Raw genomic sequence first — 1,096 nt, forward strand, 5'->3', positions numbered from 1 at the left:
TATGGACACCTGCTCCGCCTCCAACCTCCTGCCCCTCCCTGCCAGTGCTCCACACCACCCGCTGGGGCCTCGATTTGATCCGGCGGCTTCTCGCAGCCCTCCTCCCCGCGGTTAGCAGCCTCGACGACCACGGCGTCAGATCCAGCCTCGACGTCGCGAATCCTGCAGCGCGGCGGATCTTCCAAGACCGGAGCCCGGCTTGGTCCACCGGATCTATGCGCGTCTCCCTGCGGGGGGCCGGCGCGTCTTAAATCCATGGTTGTTCGCCCTCCTTCCCCGGTCAATATTTCCTCTTCGAGCCAGGCCAGATCGATGGAGGACGGATGGACAAAGGTCCATTCCCAGAAGAAAGGGAGGGCTGGCTCCCACTCGATAGATCAAGGCTAGTGTGCCTTGCTCCCGCGTTCGGACTGGCGTAGATCCTTCAATGCAGCTGCAGGTAGGGACGCCTTCTTAAGCCAGTTCAAGGGAAAATGCTTCTGTTGTCTTAGCAAGCACCACCGCCGCGTCGACTGCTGGGATCCCCTTCGCTGCATCATTTGCAAGCGCGCTGGGCATTTTAGCAAGGAGTGCCCACAAAACCCAAGAAACGGTGGCCCGGGAGGGGCTGCCCGTGCTCGCCTGAAGTTTCCTGCCGCAGCAAAAGCTCCAGTCCAGGACCGCGTCATCTTCCCGCCTCTGCCTCCCCCCTGCGCCCATGGCAAGCCTTGCTCTTTGCGACCTGGCCAGGCGGCCGTGGGAGAGCAACAAGGTGGTTGTGGCCACCCCGTCACTGGAGATTGAGGAGCACATCCTTCGCCAGCACGCGGTCACCCTGACCGCTGCAGACCGCTCGCACTCCACCACCCCTGTAGCTGTGGGCAGGGTCATCTTTGAGCAGCTCTCCACCCCACTGCACCTGCTCCACGTCACCGCCCACTAGCCTGAAGCCTTCCTTGTCCACTTCGTACTCCCCGTGCACCGGGACAATGCCGTGTGCCCTGGCATCATCAAGGTCGAGGATTGCAAGTACTTCATTAGGGCTTGGAATGAAGACGACCACGTCGCGCTCCTCAAGTTCAATCACCATGTGCGTGTTGTGGTGGAAGACTTGCCC

The sequence above is a fragment of the Triticum dicoccoides genome, chromosome 5A, assembly GCF_002162155.2.
Source record: "Triticum dicoccoides isolate Atlit2015 ecotype Zavitan chromosome 5A, WEW_v2.0, whole genome shotgun sequence".
NCBI classification, from domain to species: domain Eukaryota; kingdom Viridiplantae; phylum Streptophyta; class Magnoliopsida; order Poales; family Poaceae; genus Triticum; species Triticum dicoccoides.